Here is a 24796-nt window from a genome sequence, read left to right on the forward strand (position 1 = left end):
AGTTGCATCCATGTTGCTGCAAATGGCATTATTTTTTGTGACTGAGTAATATTCCATTGTATATATGTATCACATCTTTATCTGTTCATCTGTCAGTGGACATTTAAGTTGTTTCCATGTCTTGGCTGTTGTGAATAGTGCTGCTATGAACATAGGGGTGCATGTATCTTTTTGAATTAGTTTGTCTAGATATATGCCCAGGAGTGGGATTGCTGGATCACGTGGTAATTCTATTTTTAGTTTTCTGAGGAACCTCCATACTGTTTTCCACAGTGGCTGCACCACTTTACATTCCCACCAGCAGTATAGATAGGTCCCCTCTGCTTTTTAACACTTATTAAACCACTCAGGAAAGTTTCTCCCTTGGTTGAGTTTCCTCAGTGTTCATGTACTTGATCATATATCTTATCTCACCCTCCCTAAGGTATTGGCCATAGAATTAGTTGTTTCACCTTTTATTTACTGATCCAGAAGAGTAGTTACGCTGTTTGTGGGTTGGGCTCTGTGCTGAGTGTTGGGGATGCAGAGGTGGGCAAAACTGTACCAGGTGCTCGCAGCCAGTGGGATGGATGCATATTAAGCAGTCACACAAACATGTAAAAGTGCAACTGTAACAATTGTTAAAAAAAAAAAAAAAGGAGCAGCATGTGGTGTTGTGGAGTGGGTGACAGGCATTTGACTCAGATGCAGAAAGACTGGCTTACCTGAAGAAGGTAAGCTTGAGCTGGGGTCCTCCTGCCTGAAGGGCGAGTGGCTGCACTCAGGAGAGCTTGGTCTGAACCCCAAGAACAAGGGGAACAGTTAACTGTGTTGTGTGCATAGCTGGAGGGGGCTGGAGGTGGTGGGGAGAGCACTGCCTAGTCAGTGAGAGGAAGTGGTGATTCCACCTAGTGTGGTGGACGTGGGTGTGGACAGAAGGTGGACGGGGCTGAGGAGGGTTTCACAGGTACGGTTTGATGGTAGATCAGCTGTGGGAGCCATCAGGGGAAGGTGTTCTGGGTGACTCCTGGGCTTCTGGTTCGCCTGCATGGCCAGCTGGGTAACTGATGTCCATGGGGCCACCCAGGCACACAGGCTGCCTGTGAGGCTAACGAGATGCACTTTCTCTAGGGCACGAGGCAGGGCTGGTGGAGTCCCGGCTGGATCTTCACACCCGCTTGCTTCCCGCAGCCCTCGGGTAGTGAAATGTCGGACCGTCACACACCTGACTGTAGCAGGCGCTGCCAGACACCCAGATGCAGGCTCCCCAGCTTTTCCTCCCCTCCCCTCCCCTCCCCTCCCCTCTAAACCAGGTGAGGTTTGTCTCTCTTTCTCTCTTTTTTTTAATCAAATGGCAGAGACTAACAGGTAGGAAAGATCCAATTGAGAAATGGATGATATAGGACTATATGGGAGAGCAAAGGGCAATAGATGGAGTAAGATTCCTGAGAGCGGGGGAAGGGACTCCGCCCAGAGCTGGAGGACCAGCCTGCCCTCGGGTGGGCGCAGTTGTGCTGTGAGGACAGGAGGGCAGGAGCAGTGGATGGAGGGGGCGGGTGTGAGGAGATGCCTGTTCTCCCTGCAAAGTAGGAAGTGAGGTCACCTATTTACGCCTTGCCCATCCAACCAGAGCAAGAATTCATTGGGGACAAAGAGGTATTTATGTATAAACATGTTTATTTGTTTCTTTCATAGCACTAGATAGATAGTTACTGAGTTGTTGGGCTTCATTGAAAAATAGGACTCATTGAAAATTTAGACTTGTTACTTGGGCTCATGCATGAAATTATACATGAAAGACAACTCACTATTTTATCAAGTTTGCAAAAATATTAAATGCTGTCAACATGAGCCATACTGCATTATTCCTAACTAGTTCCTGAGTGTTACCAACTTAATTTATGCTGAGGTATCTGTAAATAAACCTCATGGAGTGAAAATGGCAGGATTCTTGCTAATGGTTCGATCCATGGGCTTTAGAGAAATATACCCCACCCACTCTTTGAGATTTAGATATGATGTACAAAGATAATGGTGACATATGTAGAGGAGAAATCAGATGGAGAAAAGCTATGTGGTTCTTTACATCAACCCCTGTGCATTGATCGACATTATGTAATGAAGTGAATTACATGTGCACCGTGTTTTACGGCTTACTGGGCACCTTAACACACATTGGCACTGTAATCCATGTGACATTTTATAGATGAAGAAACTTAGGATTTACCCAAAGCCACACATACAGTAGGTGGACGAGACATGCTTGATTCCAGTCCTCACGGCTCCAGAACGGTCAAGTGCCTCACCACCATGGGCATTCTGAAAGGATGTATTACATTTTTTTTAGTGGACCCCAGCTCTGCAGTTCCACACAGCACGGGAGTATCTAATACAAACCCACAGACTTCTTTACACTGTGGTGATTATGCTCATTCAATCTGATTGCTGTTGGGCGATGTAGCAAGTTTTCTGATTAATATTTTATTTGTTTTCTAATTACGTCTGTGCAGAATTATTTAAAATGATTAAAATTTGAATTTGGATTAGGTGGTTGAGCCCTTTATGAATTGCTTAAGTTGGTGACATTAATGAGGTAGTTGGGAATAATTTAGTATGGCACTTATTTATAGTACGTAATATTTTTAAACACTTGATAAAATAGTGAGTTTTATGAGACCAGGGAATATTTTTGTGCTTGACTAGAATTTCGCATATAGTTAAATAGAAATAATTGAAACAATATGCTGAAACCTTGTCTGAGCAGTGTAAGTGATGAAAGAACAAAGGGTGATCCTGGACCACTTGTTATGTAATCACACGTTACTGGCCTTGTTAATGGAGGATCTTGCTCTAATTGTTGAAGAACCATAATAAAAAGGAAGAATTAGAGTTGTAACATGTAAAAAGATAAATTAGAGAGTAACACATTTATCTTCAAATTATGAAGACAAAAGTATAGTAATTTAGCTATGATTTGCTGATTTAAGATGTCTTAAACCTGTCAGTTAAGATACTTTGTCATTAAAAGAAGTGAACATGCTGCAAGTTAATTTTCATACATGAAGAAGAGGGAAGTTCTTTTTGACATTGTTTACCATTAAAATCTTAAACGGCTGCAGTATTTGGCCAGTTAAGGTGTCGGGGAGAGTCCCCGGAGGCATTAGCTTTCGTGCAGGATTTGAAGAGTGGCCGAGGGGAGGGGGGCAGGCAAAACAAAGCTTTGTATTTAGGAAATAGGAAGAACGTGGTGCGGGTGAGTTAGAGGAGATATGAAGGTTAGCTTCAGGGGGGCTTTTTGGATGAGCCCGGGTTTATTTCATAGTTGGGGGGGGGAGGCCCTGAAGGCTTCCACACGAGGATGGAGACATCAGAGCTGTGCTTGGGGCATTAGGTGTTCCAAGTCACATGCAGCCTCCGCGCCACCCCCCAGCCCTTCTCCCCGTCCCCCGGGAATGCTGTCTCCACCTCATGCTCTTCTACTCACACGTCCTCTCTCCTTGTAACCCTCCCCACTCAGGGCATCGTCAGAGTTGGTACTTTTGTAGATGGTACCTCCCCGACATAGCCTCTCAGATCCTGCCCACAATTCCGTGTGTGCTGGGCTATTGCAGAGACTTCTTGCGTGAATTCTATGCTTGTGCATGTTCCAGAAGTCTCTAGAATGCCCTTGCCTCCTCATCTCACACTTCTGCACCCTCTTCTTTGTGTTTTCCCCTTGAAAACCAAACTGACCGCCTCCTCCTGGCACTCAGGTCTTTGATTCTTAATGCCAGCCTAACTTTGTAGCCATAGTATCTACTCTTCTTTAAACATCTCCCGTAATCAGGCTTAACTGGATCACTCATGGTCCCTGAGCACACAGCAGTTCCTGCTCTCCGTGCCTCTGCTCTTGCTTGCCCTGCGTCCATTCAAACCCACCCTCGCCTGTCAAAATCCTATTTGTCTTCAGATTCTGTTTCAAATGCTACATCTTCTGTACAGCCATTTCTAATTCTCAGCAGCAGAATACAACTTCCTTACCTTATACCATTTTCAGTTGTGTGGCGTACATGTCGCCTTGTAGACATTCAGTCGGTAAGCACACAGGTGAGATGCGGCACCATCTCGTCCTTCTGTCGCTCGCATGTCCCCATGGTCCCCGTGGAGTCCTCGCTGCCTGGTCCTTCCCTGGGAGGATCACCGCTTCTCCTTGGTGCTGGGCTCTGCCTGCAGCACACTGCTTTTGCAGAATTTCTAAGATGACATTGCCCTCAAGTATCTACATTCCTGTTTTCTTCTTTTACATGATAAGTTCTTCGAAGGCAGTCTGGGGCTATTTTAATATTTTTTTATTAGTATTTTCCTGATTATGCCTATTTAAGGGTTAGATCTGATTTCTAAAATAGGTAGTTACATTGTATATTCCCTAAGAGGTAACCAAGGTGCTTTTGTATAGCTTGCAATATTTTGTTGAACTTGATGAAATGGTGGGTTCCCTTGGGTGGGTGGGGGGCGGAATCCTGTGTCTGCTTGACTAGAATTCAGCGTGAAGTTAGAGAAAGGTGAGGAAGGTAAATACAGTGTAAAAATCTCGGGCACTCATTCATCTTATTTTTGTATCTGCATAGCAGCCAGCAGTCAGCCTACAGGAGTAGGTTTACAGGTTTTGAATTTAATTGAAAAAAAAATAAAAACTCTTCGGTAAAAGTTATTTTGTAACTAAGTTCTTAGAGTTCCAGATCACATTGCATCCTGTTAGGGTTCCTCAGGAATTTCTTGTTTACTTTTTATTCCCAGGACCACAGTGTCTCTCACACCCATACATGGTTACGTTTCTAAATGGAAATTGAAACTCTATTTAAGGGTGAAAGGAAACTTTAGTTACAATTCTTATCTCTAATAACAGTGATAATAGAAATTGACATTTAAAGACAGGGATTCTCTTATAGAGGAGTTTAAAAGTGTCTTGTAGTAATAATTTGTATAAATTCAAATACTTTAAACTTGTTATTAGCATTGGGGTATTTAAGACTGGAGATTCACACATAGGTAGGTTGGTAGGAATAGTTTTGGAGATTCTTTTAAAATTGCAGGTTTTAATTCCCTTAGTAATGTTGTTCATGCAAGTTGTTCTTGATTACAAAAATTCACTCTTAGTTTTGGGGAAATAATTCTCCAAATACCAGTTTCTTCTTTACATCTTGTTTACATGAAAGGTTCTATTATTATTATTATTATTATTATTATTATTTTGGCCATGCTGCGCACCATGTGGGATCTTAGTTCCCCAACCAGGGATCGAACCCGCGCCCCTTGCATTGGAAGTGCGGAGTTGTAACCACTGGACTGCCAGGGAAGTCCCTGAAAGGTTCTCTTATGGTCTTTCAAAATATGAAAGAAATTTTAGATATCAAAATACGTAGGTTCTTAATTCATTATGATTCTTGTGCAGGCTTTTTAGTTTTAAAAATTTTGTCTTTATCTCACTGATGATGTTACTCCCAGCAGCAGTATTCTTTTCAGTAACAAAACAGTACTCACCCTGGAAGCAGTGCCCCGATGGAGAACAGACGCCACGACTGCCGTGTGGATGGGCCAGGGGTGAGTCCCTGGCACTGGGTACGCGCCGTTCAACTTTCTCTCTGCCTTGTGAGAGATGACATCTTGTCTTTCTTCACAGGACCGACTGTGCTAAAGTTGGTAAATTACCATTCTAACGTACAGTCGATTTCGTCAAATTTAAAATCGAGTTCTAATCAAGATTCAGAAACTCGGTGTCTTCTTTGGTTGAGAACACAGATACGTTTTTATCTGCCCTCTCCTCCTCTTGACATTGTTTTAGGAATCATATAGTGCCATACCTGAGTCCTTAATCTTCAGGTATTTTAGATGTGGATATTTGTGTCATCAATCATTAACCTGACACTTCTAGGATTTAAAAACGGTGCATTTTTCTAAGACTAGAATGAAATGTGTACCTAAAGAGCAGCCTGGTTGGAAGGGGCGGCACCAGAGCTTCGCTCAGGAGTGGCTGCAGCTGGGATGTTGACAATGGCTCGGATGTTTACCTCCTAGATTCCTGCCTAAGAAAAGGTTGGAAAAATACGTGGTGTGTGCAGACACATCTCCGTGCTCCCACATAGGCAGGAAAGATACATAAGAAACCGTTAAGATGATTATCTTTGGAGAATGAGATCAGGGTCGGCAGTGGGAGAGAGAAATAAAACTCATTTTTCAATTTTCATTCTTCTCTCTTGTTGGATTCTTTTCCTTGTTGTATCAGGTTATTTTCACACAAAATCAAGTAGAGCCGGTTAACATCTGGGGGAGACGATCGGTGTGATGTCGCAGTGTTCCCTTCAGTTCTGCTCCGCTTACTAGGCCCCAAAGTCTTTTCCACGTGGAGCTGTGAGAAGGCACCGCTGCCCAGCTTTATGGAAAAGTGTAAAAGCGAATGCTGTTTCCTTGCATTTAGGACTTTTACTCATAGACTTGCGTGCAGTCCCACATCCCAGTCCTAAAGGAGAAAAATGGTAACCCCTGGGGAGAGCACCTCTGAGGGTTGCTGAATTCCACTTTGAGATGAGAAGGTAATAATGGAGTCCAAAGCAGTTTCAAGGCAAAGTGTGGCAGCCTCATCAGATACAGCTTTGCGGCCTGGTGACTTATAATGAGGGTGGCATGTAATTAGAAATTGTCCCTGTCTTTTCTGAGTACTGATGAAAACCATGGCTCAGAGGTTAATTCAAATAATAATTAATATTGGTCTCTGTCAGTACAGGGTGGTAATGAAATCTTTCGTTATTTGATGACTTTGACTTTAAATCTAAGCGCCGGCGACTGAACGCAAAACGGTGAAGTTTGCTTTTCGGAAGGTGTCACATATAAAATTTCGTTGCAGCCTGTGATTGTCTACGATAGACGCTCCGACACGACTTGGAGATATTAGTGTTATTTCCTAAAGTGACAGTTATTTCGGGTGGTATTAGGAAGGGCCTTCGCATTTCCTACTGTATGTAGTGCAACGTGGCACCCAACAGCAGATTACCCGCTAAGTCCTAACAGGTTACATGTGCACGTTAATCTGGAGACAAAAACATCAATAGCTGATTAGAGGACCCTCAGTGTCCTTTGCAACCTTCAAAGTCAACGATTCTGTAAGTCGGCACGTCACATTTACTGAACGTGTTTCATATATGGAGTTGCGAGTTAACAAATGAAGTAGAAGATATATTGTGAACGTAAGGAGGCTGTTTGGAGATGCAGAAATACCTGTTAATACGTATCGACTCCAGCTTTACTAGTCTGTCAGTGCTAGGTAGAATTGTTTGACTAAACTAGTTTTGGTGGAAGGAAGATGTTTAGGCAGGACTGTTTTTAGAAAGTAATTTCAAATGCATCATTGAGCAACTTGCTCTAAAATCACAGTTTTCTTTTTTGAAACGTTTGTTGCTGCATCACTACAGCTTAACCTCTGAGGGTTGTGTTCAATGTCAGTCTAAGCAGCCTTATCTTTTATAGGGAAAAGTAAAAGAACAAAAGAAGAGGAATTTTTATGAAGTCTGAGTACTTTGAAATGCCTCAGGTACCCGAAGAGTAAAACCTTTCTAGCATAAGAAAGTAGACAGAAGACCAGCGTTGGTCGTCACGGACCTTTTACCAGGTTCATTAACTCACGGCCAGTCTTATTTCATTCACACTCACCAGCTTCCCCTGTGCTCTGTATTATTTAGAAGCAGATAGCAGGCAGCATATTTATTTTATTTTAAAATATTTCTCAATATGTATCACTGAAAGGAAAGACTTCTTTCTGAATTAAATTGCTGTAGATGCTTGTGTGAACATTTTAAGGAAGTCTTTCGCATTTTAATTTAAAGGCAGTGCTTCATTTGAGGAGCAGTTTGCCAGCACTTTTTTTTTTCTTTTGCTAGAATGTAGTGGGTGACGGGCATTTGTGGCACCGTTAGGATCAGTAGCTTTCGTTTGATTTCAGGAGTGATCACAATTCTGAAGTGAGAGCGACAGGATCAAAACATTGTTTTATTTACAAAGGTGACGTTCTCTGTGGGGTGAGGCTGTCAAGACCGTTTGAAAGCCAGAGGCTTTGGGGGAGGTGGGCACAGCTGATGAGGACCTTTTCTGGAGCGGTTGCTGTATGGGGTCAACCAGCAGAGATTCTAGAAGAAATCAGGAGGAAGCCTCACACTGCGCTCAAAGTGACCTTTCCCCCAAAAAGCCCGATCCTGTCGCTTCTCTGCTTAATACCCTCTGTTGCCTTCTCTCTGCGTTCACACAGGCCAGGGGTTCTGGCCTCCATCTGCCTCGGGTGCCGTGCAGGCCACGCCCTCTGCGGGGGCCCCGCCCACCCGTCCTCCCTCGCCTGCCGGTTCTGCCCCTCCTTCACTTCCGGTCATGGTCATCGCTCACAGAGACCCTCCCCGGCTGTAGCCCTGCTTAGGGCACCTTTTCGCCGCCTCAGTAGCCTATTCTGCTTTCCTAGCCTCCATCCCGCTGTAATCACTTGCGGGGAGATGGAACTACCAGGGCCTAGAACGCCTTAATTCTCATCAGAGATGTGCTCACCGAGTGGGCGAGCGAATGGACAGCGGGACTTGACAGGCCGGCAAGGGCAGTCAGTGGTGGGGTGTCGAGGGTGCAGGTGACACAGGGAAGAGGAAGGACATTCTTCTGGCAGCCACAAGAGAGGCAGAAAGAGAAATATTCTGTCTAAAACATTTGTTTTTTGAGTTTACAGGATAGCAGAACGCACGTCTCCTGGCATCAGTGAGAAACGTGACTGGGGAAGGACGTGAGGGTTTTACAGGTGATGTTAAGAAACAGCAACATGGACACGATCTGCCTGTTAAGGGAGATCAGGGAGAGCGGCGGACGGCCCGAGGCTCCGCTCTGGAGTGCTGGGGCCGGGTGGGCCGTTGCTCTCCTTCTAGCTGGGCGGACCCCTTGTAGAATCGCTCAGGCTCCCCTGAGTGAGGGACTCTGCAGCATACAGATGGCCTGCGTGTAGCGGGCTTCTTGCTAAAGGGAGCTTCCCGACCTCCGGCTGCAGGTGAGTTCAGGTGAGGCAGCTCCTGGGTCGAAGCCAGCTTTGGAAACGCCTTAGAACAAGGCTTCTCCATTTTCTGTAATACTCTGCCTTGAAAAAATAAACGGAAAACCAAAAAAAGCCACATGAGATAGTGGAAAAAACCCTACACTTGGGAAGGAGATCCAGGCTCCTGTTTTGTTTTGTTTCCAGCACTACCGTAGACAGACAAAACACTTGCTGGTTCAGGCTGTTTCCCTGCATTTGTAAAGGGTGGGAACCCCACCTTCACAGCCTGCTTCCCGGGACTGTGTGTGCTGCGGCGTGAGATGGGATGCTCTAGGATGCGGTGCTTGCCGACATCCGCCTGGCCTCCGGAGCCTCCATCACGCTGCCGTCTGACGTGGAAGCTTGGGATGCTCTTTGACAACCGCCCCCCACCAACTCAACGCTGCATCATATTCGTCCTCGGAGCCTGTTGGCTCCACCTTCAGACTATGGGCCGAGTCCGACACCTTCTGTCTCTGCTTGTGCCATCCGCCCACGTGGCCGTTTTTCCTGCTGGAGTTCCTGCAGCGGCTCCCTGACTGGTACCCCCATCCGCCCGCTGCCTTCAGACTGTTTCCTCGGTCCCTGCGCCCTCTGCCCAGCGCCCCCCAGACCCTTGGTTCCAGACCTGCAGAGTCCTCTTCCTGAGAAGCTGCCCCACCTCCACTTTAAAATCTTACCCCTCCCTCCAAATTGCCTGTCTTCCTTCCGTGCTGTGGTTTTTCTCTCATTTTACCTTTTACTTATTGTACTGGTATTTTATGTCCTGACTCTGACTCTGTCCTCACTAGACGGCAGTTGAGCTCCACGAAGGAGGGAGTTGCTGCCTGTGACGTTTACTGCTGCCTCCCCAGTGCCTGGAGCAGCCTTCCGCCTGTGGCAGGTGCTCTGGAAACAGTTCTGCGTAAGAGTCTACGGAAGTTCATCACCGGAGGGAAAGAGGTCGTCAGTGTGCTTCTCTGTGGTACATGTTTTTGGCCTGTACAGCAGGTGGAACTTCATGGAAGATAGCAACTATCGTTATACTGTGGTGGTTTTCAGAACTTAGGCATCTCTTTCTCCTTGCAGCGGTCCACCTAGCAACCTAATTAGCAAATTAGACTTTCCCCCTCCTGTTTAGACTTAGGTTAAGCCTTTTTTTGGTCAGAGTAGCACACGGGCGATGGTGTGTCTGTCTTCAGGGCATTGCGTCGGGGGACATGATGTCTGTCCGTCCCATTTACTGCTGACGTTTGGTTTGATCATTTGGTGAAGGGGATATATTCTGTCTTGAAAAGGAGGTTATTAGAATTCCATGCATAACCTTAATTTATTGCCAATTAGAATTACAGTAATTTGTCTGCTGGAAAATGAAGGAAAGTGGGTCACTGTGGTGTTTTCATTTAGTTATTACTTGTTGGTTATAATAGAAACACTTTGGTTAGTTACTGCACTTGGCAGTTGAAGCCTTTGTGTAGAACTTCTTCTCCAAGAGCTCAAAATAATTTTGCATTTGTTATTTCACTGTATGTTTTGTTTATCTAGAGAGTGACTGAGGTCTTGACATGGACGAGGCCTTGGTAGTCGTACACTAAGTGGCCGCAGCGTCTGCACTGGCGCTTTGCCCCTGGTCACGCTGCCACTCGACTGGTTACACCGTTAAACCTTAGCTGTGCAGGGGGTGGGTGGGGGGGAGGACTTGAACAGTGTAAACTAACTAGCTGTAAGTGTTGACTGATGTAAGTCTGATCATAGGTTCATGAATAACGTCTCACGTTCTGGACCATCCCTTGAGAAATGCACTCTTTGTATTTGGGAAAGAATTCGTCACCCAAGGGGTAAGAAGCTTTGGAGATGACAGACTTCCTTTTTGATTCAAATACATCTGAGTTATGATTTCAGATGAGTACCCTGAAAATATTTTTTAAGCTTCCAACAGGAATGTGGAAAAATTTGGACATCTTTCATTTTGAACTTCCACAATTGTTAAGACATTTAGATAGGTGAATCAGTTTTATACCTTTAGAATGTTTGGAGTGTGTGTGGCATTTCAAAGATTCATAAACCTATTTTTCCAAGATTCCCTTGAAAGTGAAATGTATTTCAGCCTTGGACTGACACATTCTTATATTGTTAGCATTGATTCAATATGCTAGCTCTAGGTCATCTTGTTCACGAATTATCACTTGATCAACTTTTTGTACTAGGCACTCAGGGGGCCCTGGAATAGCAGAGGTGCACAGGGCACACAGGCCCGCCCTCAGGGGGCTCCCAGCCCACAGACCCTCACCACCACGCCCAAGGTGTGAGCGCAGTGAAGGGAAGCAGGGGGTACATTGAGAGCAGACCACAGGCGCCCCCTGTCCCCACAGCTGTTCCTGCTGACTGGTGAGGAAGCCGGGACTTTGTGAGATTTAATAACCCAGCCAGGGTTACCAGTTAGCGGAACTTGGATGGAAGCTAGATCAACACGACACAGGAAAACATAAATTGTAATAAATTATTTTTCTAACATCTGCCTGACGGTAAGAGTGCTCATTCCCAAAGATTCACCCCATGAAACACGTATAAAGTAGAAGGTGAAAGCCCGCACCCCAATAAACTCTGGGACACAAATTATTCCACTAGGTTTTTAGCGGGAGAAGGGTGGTCACAGTGCAAACGTACTGTACATATTGCAGCTCCCTTTTTTCACAAAACTGTGGCTGATTTTTTCATATCCATACATGGCGCTGTACTTCATCTTTTCAAATAGCTCAGACAGCGACATCCTATGCCGTGCCACTTCATTTGCCCATCCTCCTTTAACGGGCATTTAGGTCATTTCCCGTGTTTCCCTGTTGAGATCGGTGCTGCTGTGAAGATTCGCCCTTCTTGTCCATCTCCATGCACCTTTAGAGCACGTCCCTAGGAAGGGGTGTCCTGAGGTCCCAGGCTGTGTCCATCTTGTAGGGTGCCTGTCCTCTGAGTTCACCGTCCTTTCCGTGGTATGGGGTTGCCCATTTTTTCTGCACTTGCCAACTTGGGACGTTACTGTCCTTTGCCAATTTGGTAGGTGCACGTCTTTCATTGTCCGTGAAGTCGGGTTTTTTCCATGTGTGTTATGGTCTTCTGTGTTTCCTTAGCTTCCGTCCTCTGCACCACGTGCTGTGTGGCCTCTGGCACCTGGACTCGCTCTCTGGTTGAAGATCACACGTGAGCCTGTGCCCTTTTCTCCCTTCTAGGAGAGAGTAGAGGTTAGGGCCGCTGGCTCTGAGAGCAGTCTTGGGATTCCTCTCACTGCTGGTGCTTCCAGCGGCGGCTCGTTGGCAGGTTGCTTAACCTTTAAACCCTCCGTTTCCATCCCTGTAACAGGGGTGGCAAGGCTTACATGAGTGAGGGCATCTGGAGCCTGGCACCTGAGTGAATGCCACCGTCAGCATCAGGCACCAGTGTGGGAGGCGACTTTCCCTCCCTCCTCCCCTCCTGTGGGAGCCCCTGAGTTGCTTAGCTGCTCTGGGTCCTTGTCAGGGCTGGAATTCCCTTGACAGGTGCTGCTCTTCCAAGTGAACCCCTTTCTCCTTGCCCCGCCATCTCTCGGGCTCTGCAGGTGAGCGCCCGGACCAGCAGCGCCAGCCTTGGCGTGGGGCCCACGCGTTCCTTCTGAAGTTGGTTACGGACTGGACCGTGTCCCGCCAGATCCGTACGTTGAAGTCCCAATCCCAACGTGACTATTTGGAGATCGGCCTTTATGGAGGTAGTTAAGGTTAGATGAGGTCACATGGGTGGGGCCTTCACCGAGTAGGATCGATGGCCTTATCAGAAGAAGAGAAATAATTCTCTCCCCTCTTTGGCACAGAGAGGTCATGTGAGACACAATGCAATGACGCCACGTACAGACCAAGGGCAGAGGCCTCAGGATGAAACCTACCTTGCCAGTTCCTTGAGCTTGGACTTCTAGCCTCCAGAGCTGTGAGACACGAAGTCCCGTAGTTTAAGCCCCCCAGCCTGTGGCAGCTCCAGCAACTGAGATGGTTGTCCTGACGGATGGGTGTCTGCCTAGGGTATCATTGTTTCTAGGCCATCGGTCCAGACATCAAAACCACCTGGAGGGCTTGTGAAACGCAGATTGCTGGGCTCACCCCAAGAATTTGGAATTTAATAGGCTTGACTTGGTCTGAGAAGTCAAGTTGCTAACAGGTGCCCAGTGGCGTTGATGCTTCTGGTGCAGGACCACACTTGAGACCCACTAGGTCGTGTGTGGAAGAGCTTCAGACAAGAGCCCTGGAGACTTGGGGTCGGGATGTTGGTGCTCCCACCCAACTATGGGAGCCTTTTTAAACCCAGTTCCATCATTTGTGACATGGGGATGATATTTATACTGTTCATCTCATAGGGTTACGGAAGCTACAATACATACATAAAATACAAGCTTTGGGTCCTCCTCCTCTTCAGACGAAGTGGCGGGAGCGGATATGTCCCGTCCTTGAAGAAGAGAAGAACGAAGGGATGGAGGCCAGAGAGTTTTACCAGTAAACTCAAAGCAAAGGGAACACGCTCCGTTCCTTTTCCGCCCTGGACACTTCCCGGTTATTTGATTTGCTGGCTGCGGGGACATTCTCTTTACCTTCTTCTCTTCTCTGCATCCCTCACCCAGCTTCTCTTGAAAGTTAGGCATCTTAGTCAGGCGGCCTGGTGAGTGTCAAGTTCTCCCCTGTCAACAGTGTCTGTGGCTCTTTTGGTGATTGTGGCGTCGGAAATTACCGAGTTTCTAATTCTCCATGAGTAAGACTCGCTTTTCATGGCCAGGTATTGTGTTTGAAAGGTCTTCTTTTTGGTTTCATTTTTTGTTTTGCCACGTTTAAAATGTTTTATGGTATACACGTTTTAAGTGTGTGTATAATTAACGGTAGGTATATTGCATTTTCAGCAATGTTGTTGAGCAGTGATGAGGCTCTTATCATTTGGAGCTGTGGTTCTCAAATTTTGGGGTCTCATGGCCACTTTATACTCTTACGGAGAACCCCAAAGAGCTGTTGCCGATGTGGGTTATATCTATTGATGTTTACTGTATTTGAAGTGTAAACTGTTTAAACGTTTTATTTAGTTAATTTCAAATAACATTAAGTCCATTACATATTAATATAAACAACATAATTTTTATGAAAAATAATTATTTTCCCAAACAAAAGTTTAGTGAGAATGAAGGATGTTACTTTATATTTATTTAAAAAATTTTTTAATTGCGGTATAGTTGCTGTACGATACTGTATGTTACAGGTGTATAATATAGTGATTCACAATTTTTAAAGGTTATATTCCATTTATAGTTATTATAAAATATTGGCTATATTCCCCATGTTGTATAATATATCCTTTTATAAAAAATATCCTTTATTTTATTTATTTTTAATTGAAGTGTAGTTGATTTACAATATTGTGTTAGTATGTTAGTTTCAGGTGTACAGCATGGTGATTCAGTTTTATATATATATATATATATATATATATATATATATATATATTTAAGATTCTCTTCCTTTATAGGTTATTACAAAATATTGAGTATAGTTCCTGTGCTGTACAGTAGGTCCTTGTTGTTTATTTTATATGTAATACTGTGTTTATGTTAATTGCAACCTCCTAATTTATCCCTTCCCCCACCCCCTTTTCCCCCTTGGTAACCATAAGTTTGTTTCTCTGTTTTCTGTTTTTTTTTTTTTTTTCGATTCCACTTATAAGCAATACCATGTGATATTTATCTTTCTCTGTCTGGCTTACTTCACTTAGTGTGATAATCTCTAGGTCCATCCATGTTTCTGCAAGTGGCATGATTTCATTATTTTTTATGACTAAGTGTACAATATATCCTTGTGGCTTATTTTATACCTAATAGTTTGTACCTCTTAATCCCCTACCCGTATATTGCCCCTCCCCCATTACTTTATATTTTTGTAAACCCCTTCAATGTCTGGTTCAAGAGAAGACAGATTCTGATAGCTGCTGTACATTCCATCTGTTGTAATATGTTGTTTTGGTTGAAGAACATGAAGAAAATCTGGCATGCAGATTTGTAATTGAAAAGGGAGGAATATTTGAAGAGCCTTTTCAGATAATTTGATATTACACTAAAACCATAAGGAGTAGTTTCCTAAAGGTTAGTTGCAATGTGGACTCTGAAATCCTGTGAGTGAAATTTTTGTATTTGGTTTCATTAAAATTCATTGGTGTGTTTTGCACTTTGAATGGGTCTTTTATCTGTGCATGGTTTTGTAACATCATGTGTTGGTAATTTGGAAAATATTGCTTCAGTGAATTACAGAAATGTTTAAATGTTGACACATTTCATTATACAATATTAAAAAAATATCACATTTGTTAATATCACCACCCATCTAATCAGAAAAGTCTTTAGGTATTGGGAAGCTGTCAAGTTCGTGATGATGGATAGAGATTTTCCAAAATTCTGATTTTTGCTTTGAAAACTCAAATTCTGTCATTGGCAACAAAACTGTCAATTGTTTTCCTTGAGTGACAGACTTATTTTGTTCACTTTTGAGGAAAATGCCTGCCAAGTGCTCATGTCTGAATAACTATAGTTTTTCAGTTTTCTTCCCCCCAAGTCAAAGTGGTGCTCTTTGAATAAAGGTTGCAACTCAGTCGTACAACCTATTTCTGTATCTGCCTTGAATTGGATGGTTTCTGACATGCACCACCATCTAGAAGGATGCAGGGGTACAGGAATGGTGGTGTAGAGAGCAGATGTCTGTGTGTAAAAAGGCTACTCAGAGACATTTTGGGGAAGCAAGTATACTCTGCTGGTTAAAAGAAAAAATTCCTCATAACACAGTTGACTTAATACACCAGACATTATGCAAATGAATGTTGTTTCCTTCAGCGTAGTGACCTTGGAGACAGAATACCATGTTAGGACGTTTTAGAATGCCGCCTTATTTGGAACGGCTTCAAGTTATGACTAGAGCTCACTCCATAGATTGTGTTTGGATGTCCTGTTTTAAAACCGTATTGCCTCCACTGTCTGTTAACATTTTCCCGATGATGTATAAATACAGTTGTCTAGTCTGAGAACAGGGGGCACGCTCTTCCGCAGTGTAGGATGTTTATTGCAGTAGCACTGGCCCCAGTCTTGGGGACCGAGCGTGAGTCTTGGCTCTGTCCCTGACTAGCTGGATGACCTTGAACAAAGCACGTGCTTCCTCAGCGCTTCTGTGTAAGGTCAAGTGATCGGATTAGGGCTTCGGTCTTTTAGTGCTCCCGTTCCGGGGCTCCCAGGTTCCCGAGGCATGAAAGTAGGATTCCCCTGTAATCTGGGAGGGTGTCCTGCAGGGGACTTGTCGGCAGCCGTCCTGTCCCTTCCTGCCAGCCCTGCGTCTGCCTCAAAAGGTGGCAGGTTAAGGTCGGTGCAGATGTGGGGAGGGCAGCTAGTGTTACTGTCTGCCTGCCGGGTGTGGTTTGTGAATAGCCACTTGCGACAGTGAAATGAGATCATGTCTAAGTATCCCTTTGAGGGAGGTGATGGAACACTTACTTTCATATTTTCGTGGTTGAGGAAGCTGAGAGGTCCGGAGACCTGCTTTAATTTGCCTGAGGTAGAGAGAGTGTCAGAGCCAGATCGAGCTGGTTTTCCCCAAATTTCTCAGTGCTCCTCTTCTGCCTCCCTCCCCGGCCCTGATGTTTCTTCTTCATTTCTGTCTCCAAGACGGTTACAGGCTTTCCTAAAGTGTTGAAGAGATGTCACGATTGGGCATCATTCATCTTTGATGAGAGGCGGTGATTTTATAAACTTTTAACATTTGTAAACTTAATGTTTGACAGCGGCCACTAAAAGTTAAAGGATGAGAAAAAGAAAATGCTGATCTGAACCCTTAAGCTTGTGTTGAACTGGGGTCTGCCCAGGGTGGTTAGACACAGAAAACCAAGGGCAGGTAAGCCTGGGGGTGAGTCCAGAAACAGGTGGCCGGATCCGCAAATAGAACATTTGGGTGTTTCCAGTTTGCCTTCCCGTATCAAGAACTAGAAAGTCCAATTTTTGTGGATTATTTGTTGAGAAGAGCTCTTAATTTTCTTACTCTTTCCACCAGCACGTCTGTGCACCTACTCATCCTGGCCACAGTGAGATGTGCACGAGGACAAGAGCCTGGGGCCCGTGGCCGGGGTCCCCCAGCTCCTCGGGGTGAGGGGTCCAGGCAGGGACCCGTCTGGCAGAGGTGCCCCGCTCTGGACTCCAGACGCGGGGAAACACCCCGGTCGTGGGTTGTTAGGGAAGAAGATGTTCTAAAGAAATAGTGGAAGCCGAGGTCAAGGATGGTTTGAAGGTGAAATCTCTTGTGGCTTCTTGATGAGAGAGGCTTTCCATGTGTGTTGTCAGGGCATCTCAGGGAAGAAGCGTCCCAACCTAGACCTTCGAGACTAATTGTAGTGGAGAATAAACGTTTTTATATATTTTCTGTATTACTAAGCATGTTTTCAGTAGGAATTTGAAGTAGTTAAGTCATCTTCACAGCATCCCTGAAGGTGACAGTTGACAGTCACCTGCTTTGTTAGTGGAAAAGGAAGTTAAAGAAGTTACTTCGCACTTAAGTTTGTTCAGCAAATAAACGGGAAATGGAGACAATGTATCCAGCACCCAGCTCTTACTTCAGAGCTTTCTAGGGTGCCTTGTACATAGCTGTGTTCTGGACCCTAATGTTGTTAATTTAATGGAGGAGTCGCAGTTGTGTGGCCAGAAGCGTCCCATGTTGGCGCTCGGCGGGGAGAGCGTGCTGTCAGTTCTGCTGAGGAAAGGAAGCGTGAGGCTTCCCTCTTCCGGGAAATTCGCTTCAGGGGGCTGCCTGGGCTCCAGACGTTCAGGAAAGGACCTGGGAGATGTCCGAGGCCTTTGTCCTTGAGGTGGTGCCAGCAGGTGCCCCGTGGCCCTGACCTCTCTTTCTCCAGGTGGGCTGAGGCCGAGGGATTTCCTATGACAAGTGAACGTGTTCTGAGAAATGATGGCTTCATAGTCTTCCTCTGTAAACCAGGTGCTCATTTACGTGTAGGGAGCAACAGTTGCTTTAGAAATACTAGTGGGTCCGGGCAATTTTACATTTAAAACTGAAGCTTCACTGAATTATTTACATGATACGTATATGTGTGTTTGATTTATCTTTATAATCACTTTTCGTCAATTATCTGTGCTTCTTGAAATTTTGATTATTTTTCTACCGTTAAAAGTGTGAGTTTCAGAAGATGACAGCTATACTTTGTGTACGTCTAATTGCACAGCTACTTAGGTTAGTGTCTTCTAGTGGAGGGATGTTTGCATTCTGTTCAGCCACCTTTCCAGCTCCGCGCCCTACAGGTGAGAAACCAGGAACTGAGAGGCTAAGTGACTGGGTCAAGGCCACACAGCCTGGTGGACATATTTTGTGTATCTAAATTTCTCATGTTAAAGGAGAAAGTGATCATCTGCGTTGTGTACTAAGTGTGTGCCAAGTGCTGTGTCAGGCACTTTATGTATACACTCTTGTCTTCACAAATTAGAGGTTGGTGGTATTATCTGTACTTTACAGATGAGAAAAGTAAGTTCTAGAACAGGATGTCATTCACAGTTGGTCTCAGACCTTGGGTTCATAGTGCCCTTTGACTCTGCCACTTGGTTCAGTCGACTTCTTGGAGTCTTTTGTGGTTCCATACAAATTTTAGGATTGTTTGTTTCTTTGAAAAATGCCATTGGCATTTTGATAAGGATTGTAGATTTGTAGATTGCTTTGGGTAGGATGGACATTTTAAGAATATTAATTCTTCCAATCCGTGAGCATGGAATATCTTTGCATTTATTTGTGTCTTCTTCCATTTCTTCCTTTAAAATTCACACCTCACAACCACCGCCTCCTTCTGAATTCAAGCCAGTTGAAGCCATGGGGATGAGACCACGTTCTCTTGATTACTTCTTTGCCTCTGCACCCGCCCCCCTGACTGTCCCAGTGGAAGAGGCGGGTCTTGTCTCCTGTGCTGTGGATCTCGCTCATCTCCCCTCTTCAGAGATGCGTGCCCTGGTTCTTCTCCTTCTGTGTGCTCCTTCACAGACCTTTTGCTCTCCGTGCTCTCCTTCTGTTAGTGTTTGTATGTTTTACTAAGTGGCAGGCACTGTTCTAAGCGCTTTACAAATATTAACGCACTTAATTCTAATAACCCCATGAAATACATACTCTTACTATCCCCATATTATGTTGAGGCACACAGAGGCTAAGGAACCCGCCCAGGGTTACCTGGCCTGTGCTGGAACACAGCCCAGTTTCTCTCACGCTGGGGAGAACAATACTAGTGCTTGATCTGTCCACGCCCACGACTCCCGGCTTGCTCTTCCCCTTCTCAGTCCGCAGCCGGGAGCCTTCTGTACTGTTTCTCCCCGCCCATCATCACCATAACTGAGCACTTCAGCTTCTGCCACCACTACTTTATAGAAGCCCCTTGTAACAGTTACTAATCTCCTATTGGTGGAGTCTGATGGACATTTCTTTCTCTATAGCATTTGAACTTTTTTTTATTTTTTATTTTTTATTTTTTATTTATTTATGGCTGTGTTGGGTCTTCGTTTCTGTGCGAGGGCTTTCTCTAGTTGCGGCAAGCGGGGGCCACTCTTCATCGCGGTGCGCGGGGCTCTCACTGTCGCGGCCTCTCTTGTTGCGGAGCACAGGCTCCAGACGCGCAGGCTCAGCAGTTGTGGCTCACGGGCCCAGTTGCTCCACAACATGTGGGATCTTCCCAGACCAGGGCTCGAACCTGTGTCCCCTGCATTGGCAGGCAGATTCTCAACCACTGCGCCATGAGGGAAGCCCCATTTGAACTTTTTGATCACGTCTTCCTCACAGCTTCTTTGTGGTGTTTGTTTCTGTCTTACTGGCTGACTCTTCTGTTTGCTCTGTAAGTGTTGGTGTTCTGCAGGATTCTGTCCCTGTTTTTTTCTCTTGTCACTTTAGAATATGTCTCACCATACTCTCTGGGTGATCTCATCTGCTCCTAGACGTTGCCCTCCTTCTGTTTGTAGTGACGTGAACAGTCGTATCTTCAGCTCTGCTTTCTCCCTGGAGTGCTCCTCACTCTTATATTGTGCTGCCAACTGGGTAGCTCCTTGTGGACTTTCTCTACACGTCACCTGTCGCCCCATGTAGATTCCCCTCCTCTTGTGTTCCCTGTGCTTCAGTGCACGGTACTGCCACCTGCTCAGTTACCCAAGCCAGAGTCCTGTCCTCCTAGACGCTTCTTCACCCTCCAGCATCCAATCAGAAACCGAGTCAGATGGCTGGTGTCCTGTCTCCAATATCTCCATCCCCTTCTTTTCTGCACCATCATCTCTTACCTGAATTCCTGTAAGAGCCTTCAAACTGGTCTTCCTGGCCCTAGTCTTGTAATATTCCCCCCTCTCCCAATCTGTGATCCATATTTTAGTAAGGGGGATTTTGTCTAAAATGTACATCTTTCTGAATGGATAAAGAAGATGTGGTGTGCGTACACACACACACACACACACACACACACACACACACCCCAATGGAAAATTACTCAACCATAAAAAAGAATGAAAGAATGCCATTTGCAGCAACATGGGTGGACCTAGAGATTATCATGCTAAGTGAAGTAAGTCAGACAGAGAAAGACAGATGTTAATATGATATCATTTATATGTGGAATCTAAAAAATAATACAAATGAATCTATTTAAAAAACAGAAACAGACTCACAGACATAAGAAACAAACTTATGGTTACCAAAGGGGAAAGGGGGTGGGGGAGGGATAAGTTAGGAGTATGAGATTAATAGATACCCACTACTATATGTAAAATAGGTAAACAACAAGGGCCTACTGTATAACACAGGGAACTATACTCAATGTCTTGTAATAACCTATAAGGGAAAAGAATCTGAAAAAGAATATATGTATATTCATGTAACTGAATCACTTTGCTGTACATCTGAAGCTAACACAATATTATAAATCATACTTCAGTTTAAAAAATAAGATGTACATCTTTCTAAACAGCATCGCTAAAGAACTTTAGACTGACTTCTCCGTGAATTCAGAATGAATTATGAGGCCCTTCACGATCTGGCCTCCGCTTAAGATCCCTACACCTCGGAAATGGACTTTTCAGGCCTCTCTGCCTCCCTCTTGCCCAGACCCTCTACTTGCCAATCTCCTATTTGCCCTTGAGGTCTCAGCTTAGACAGAGTCTTCTAGACCAGCACTGCCTGTGAATTTCTTGTCATGATGACAAGTCAGCTGAGCTCTGTGTTTGCTGTGTCCCGTTCCGTAGCTACCCGAGTGGCTGTTGAGCACTTGAACGTGGCTGGTGTGACAGAGGAACTGGATTTTAAATTTTTTGTAGTTAATTTAAATTTAAATAGCCACATGGGGCTCCTGGATCCTGTACTGGACAACACAGGGACTGTTGGGAGGGGCGCCTGTGTGCTGCTTGGCTTTCCGTGCTTATCTCCACCAAAACACTTCCCCAAGGGCAACACAATAGCTGATAGTATTGGAGGGGTCAGAAAAAATTCACAGAAAACAGGGCTTCCCTGGTGGCGCAGTGGTTGAGAGTCTGCCTGCCAATACAGGGGACATGGGTTTGAGCCCTGGTCTGGGAAGATCCCACATGCTGCGGAGCAACTGGGCCCGTGAGCCACAACTACTGAGCCTGCGCGTCTGGAGCCTGTGCTCCGCAACAAGAGAGGCCGCAATAGTGAGAGGCCCGCGCACCGCGATGAAGAGTGGCTCCCGCTTGCCAGAACTAGAGAAAGCCCTCGCACAGAAACGAAGACCCAACACAGCCAAAAATAAATAAATAAATAAATAAGTAAGTAAGCAAGTAAATCAATCAATCAATCACAGAAAACAAGAACTCGAAGCATTTGTATGAACACGCAACCAATTTTATAATGCAGAAAAATGATTTTACTAAAAATGATTTATCAAGAAGCAGGATTTTCAGCATGTTCACGTGGTTACTTTAAAAAAATTTATTATTATTATTTATTTATTATTTCTGGCTGCATTGGGTCTTCATTGCTGTGCACGGGCTTTCTCTAGTTGCGGTGAGCGGGGACTCCTCTTTGTTGCAGTGCGCGGGCTTCTCATTGCAGTGGCTTCTCTTGTTGTGAAGCACAGGCTCTAGGTGCGCGGGCTTCAGTAGTTGTGGCTCGCGGGCTCAGTAGTTGTGGTGCACGGGCTTAGTTGCTCCGCGGCATGTGGGATCTTCCTGGACCAGGGATCAAACCCATGTCCCCTGCATTGGCAGGCAGGTTCTTAACCACTGTGCCACCAGGGAAGCCCCACGTGGTTACTTTTTAAATACTAGATTTACATCTGAAATTTTTAAATAGAAGCTGCGGACCAAAGGCGCCAAAGGTGAAATTTCACCAAAGGTGAAATTAATAATCAAAATTTATTTCAAACATTTTCTTTTTGAGTGCCAGATAACATTATAGTTTTTAACGGTACTTGAAATGGGATGGTTAGCAAATATTGATGGAACTTAAAATAGGTGAGAAAGCAGTGTGTAGGGAACTTTGGACTTTTTGGAGGAAAGGTGTACAACTGTAATAAGCAATAAATAGCATTTAATGCATTCCTTTCTTGGGTACACCAGAGTATAGGTAGAACATAAAGTGGGGAGAAGAGATTGCCGGGTCCTTTGGACCCTGTTGATGGGAAACGCACCAGGTCACGTTGCCCTGGAAGGTTTAGTCTGAAGGCTGGAGCAGGTCATTACACAAACAAGGAGTTGTAAAGCTAGAAGATTGTCACCAGCATGCAGTTCTCCTTTTTTTTTTTTTTTTTTAAATTAATTTATTATTTATTTTTGGCTGTTGGGTCTTTGTTGCGGTGCACGAGCTTCTCATTGCGGTGGCTTTTCTTGTTGTGGAGCACGGGCTCCAGGCGTGCAGGCTTCAGTAGTTGTGGCTTGCAGGCTTAGTTGCTCTGCGGCATGTGGGATCTTCCCGGACCAGGGCTCAAAGCCATATCCCCTGCATTGGCAGGTGAGTTCTTAACCACTGTGCCACCAGGGAAGCCCCAGTTCTCCTTTTAAATGGCACAGCAGGACTTCCCTAGTGGCGCAGTGGTTAAGAATCCACCTGCCAGTGCAGGGGGACATGGGTTCGAGCCCTGGTCCCAGAAGATCCCACATGCCACGGAGCAACTAAGCCCGTGCACCTGGAGCCCGTGCTCCGCAACGAGAGAGGCCACGGTGGTGAGAAGCCCGCGCACCACAAAGAAGAGTAGCCCCCGCTCGCCTCAACTAGGGAAAGCCCGCACGTAGCAGGGAAGACCCAAAGCAGCCAAAAATAAATAAATAAATAAAAATTTAAAAATAGCACAGCAGCCGTGGAGAGATGGAAGATGGCTAGTCGAGTAATTTTTAGGGGAAGTATGTGAGGCAGGTCATTACAGGAGGCTTTCAGTGATGCAGAAGAGTTTGGTGATGCAGTCAGATATGTGTTACATATATGTACGTATGTTACATAAAAGAATGTGTTACAGACCGTACTGTAGCTTTTTTGGAAACAGATTTAGGTTGTGAATTAGTTTCCTTAGAAAAATATAAAAGATATTTCATAAAGTTAGTTTTCCCCACGGCACACAGCGCATTGGGGGAAAGGCTCAGAAGATTTCCGGGCAACGAGGAAAGGGGCCAGGTTAGGGTTGAGCCTTTGCTATGGATGCAGAAAAATATACACATACAGAGTTTATGGGTAAATCTTTTATTATATGTAAATATGAATGAAGACATTTAATTTGGCTAAGAGAGATATCAGGCTTATTTAGTTGCATGAAATGGATAGTTTTAATAGTTATTTTATTGTAATAGTTTTTGATAATGGTTTTGATTGTCAAATAGTTTTGATTATGGTGGCGTTGTAGAACCCGCTTGCATTCATAAGTGTACGTATGGAAAAAAGTTTCCAACTTTGTTATATGTCAGAGTGATTATGAAATAATGAATGCAAACTGTTTACTGTATATTCCAGCCTTAATTCCATTTCCTTTGTCAAATATTATTTCTTTAAAGAGTAATTTAATACTGTAGTCACAGAGTAATTGAAATTTGTTTTCTTCCATTTTTTTGTCTATAGATTGAGCTTTTTGAGACCCTGGTCAGTTTTCCAAAATAGTTTCTCTAATACTCTTCCAAAGGCCTCCTCGACCCTCCTTAACAGTTCTGTTTCCCCCCCTTTTTTTTTTTGGCCGTGCCGTGCAGATCTTAGTTCCCCCACCAGGGATGGAACCTGCGTCCCCTGCATTGGAAGCACGGAGTCCTAACCACTGGACCGCCAGGGAAGTCCCCTGTTTCACTTCTATATTGCTCACTTCCCTGATGGAAGTTTGGATTTATATAATTCCTGTGTATTTCTCTTTTGCATGAAATATGGCATCTTAGAGCACCCTCTAGGTTGCCGTGTGACCTCTGCCCTCGGTGTCCTGTGACACTGGCCTGGCTCTGAGCTCGGGTTTATTCGTGATGGATAAGGCTCCCTTGTCATCACATGCGCTCTGCTCTCACAGGGAACATAGATAAATTATTTTCAGCTGTGGTGTTGCCGAAGGGGTTCCCACCCCCCCCTTGAAGGAAGAGAACATTGGGGGTGTGTATCAGAAGAGACTGTTTAACCACACTCTCTCTCCCTTCATTTCAAGCAAGCAGAATTGGGGTACAGTTTTAAACTCTCCCCGGACTATGAGGCCAGATCCCCCTTTCAGCTTTCCAGAACCTTTTAAAATGCAAAAGAATGT

At 44.9% G+C, this 24796-nt stretch overlaps 1 protein-coding gene across 2 annotated transcripts in view; it reads left to right on the forward strand.

The window, feature by feature from the left end:
* The window catches only part of CHD7 (chromodomain helicase DNA binding protein 7), a 177108-nt gene that overhangs the window by 25664 nt on the left and 126648 nt on the right, over positions 1 to 24796 (forward strand). The window lies entirely within an intron of this gene.

Source organism: Balaenoptera physalus (assembly GCF_965194825.1).
Source record: "Balaenoptera physalus genome assembly, chromosome: 17".
Lineage (NCBI taxonomy): Eukaryota > Metazoa > Chordata > Mammalia > Artiodactyla > Balaenopteridae > Balaenoptera > Balaenoptera physalus.